The sequence below is a fragment of the Egretta garzetta genome, unplaced genomic scaffold, assembly GCF_000687185.1.
Source record: "Egretta garzetta isolate BGI_Z169 unplaced genomic scaffold, ASM68718v1 scaffold1228, whole genome shotgun sequence".
In the NCBI taxonomy this organism is placed as follows: Eukaryota; Metazoa; Chordata; class Aves; order Pelecaniformes; family Ardeidae; genus Egretta; species Egretta garzetta.
The window spans coordinates 12,796-14,524 of NW_009260521.1; positions in this window are offsets into that span (position 1 = coordinate 12,796).

Here is a 1,729-nt window from a genome sequence, read left to right on the forward strand (position 1 = left end):
CCGTCCCTCCCGCCACTGGCCCTGACGCCGCTGGACGCGGGCAGATGTGCTCATAATTAGGATGCATCAAATCAGTTAAAGCTGAAGACAAAGAAAATTAGAGAAAATGAAGAGGAAATGAAACGGCTCGCGCAGATGCAGGAAAAAATATTTTTAGTCTTTCTAAGTCCACGGCGTCTGTTGTTTTTGAAGAGTCCGCGCTGAATCCTCCCGGGACTCGCTTCCTTTCAAATGAGGTTGCCATCTCCCAGTGCTGCAATTAGACATGTCCGCACAGCTCCTATTTAGTACAAGCAAAGCACTTAATTTTCATTAAAAAGATGACATTGCGAGCAGTTTTGAAGGACAGGAGGCAGCCGCTGGTATCCGCCCCCCTGAGGGCGGATCGGGACACAGAGATGCATAAATTACGGGGCTCCTTCGCCACGCCGCGGCTCTGCGAAGCAGATCGGCTCGACTGGAGGTGCCTCTCCTGATATCGCCCTTTAAATCCTCTTTACGTTTGTGTTGGATAATTCGGTATATCCATAAATTAGTGTCGAACAGCAGTTTGTTTTACGGAAGTGTTGAATAATCTCCGCCTCATGTATATTCATGGTCCAGCCCAGGCTCCCCAGCAGAGGCGGGGGGGGGGGTGAGCTGCATGGAAAGGCCCCCGTCCTCCCGCCGCAGCCCCGCCGGGTCCCCCCGGGCTACCCCCGAAAGCCAGCGCCGGAGGGGCGTTACGGAGCTCTCCCTGGGTTTTAGCTCCCCGTAGGGTGGGGGGTAACGGGGCTGCGTGCAGCTCCCTCAGCATCGCACAGGGCAAGAGCTGCCCCTGCGCCAGGAGACGCCCTCGGACCGTGGGTGCCACGCGTCGCATCCGACCCCGTCCTGCCACCGCCCGCTGTCGTAGCCAAACTTTCCCAGTGCCTTTTGCTGTTCCTGCCCAACCACCGCTGTTCTTTAAGGCAAAATCCCCCGGCGCCGCTGCCTGCCCTGACACGGAAAAAAGTGGGCAGCCTCCCCGGGGGCAGCAGCGGGTCCCTGCAGCCACGCCGGGTGACAGAAGCCGTCCTCACCTGCACCGGCACGAGCCCCGTGGCTGAAACCCTGAAGGGTGTCAAGGGGAAGAAAGTGGGGCTGGATGAAATAGGGTCAGGTTTATTTTTCAAGTTTTCCGTGTTCATGAAAGCAAAGCTTCGTGTGGCTGAGCCTGGAGACAAATTGCTTCAAAGAGCAATTTTAATTGAAAAGATAATGATGAAAAGTTTTGCAGCCAAAATTGAAATACGCGTTGCAAGTATTCCCTCCTCCTGCGAAGCGCGTCCACGAAGAGCAACAGCAAAACCAGGGATCTTCCGCAAGAGCCCTTCAGTCCCTATGAGTCGGGGCGCTTCCTCAGTCCATGGGTTTTCTTTTTCTCCATAAAAAAATGAGAAGCTGCTGCTCTACCCAACTTCCCTGCAGCTTCTCTCATGTCCCTGGGCTCCCCTTGCTCCAGGCTCAGTCCATGGGTTTTCTTTTTCTCCATAAAAAAATGAGAAGCTGCTGCTCTACCCAACTTCCCTGCAGCTTCTCTCATGTCCCTGCGCTCCCCTTGCTCCAGGCCCCAGGCTGGTTGAGCATTGCCGCGGCACCCGGCTGTGCCGACGCTCGGCGTGCCGCACCGGCAGCGCGCAGCACCAGCTGACGCCGATGTGCTTTAGCGCAGCTCTGCTCCGGCTCTGGAATCCCCCCGAGCGGCCGT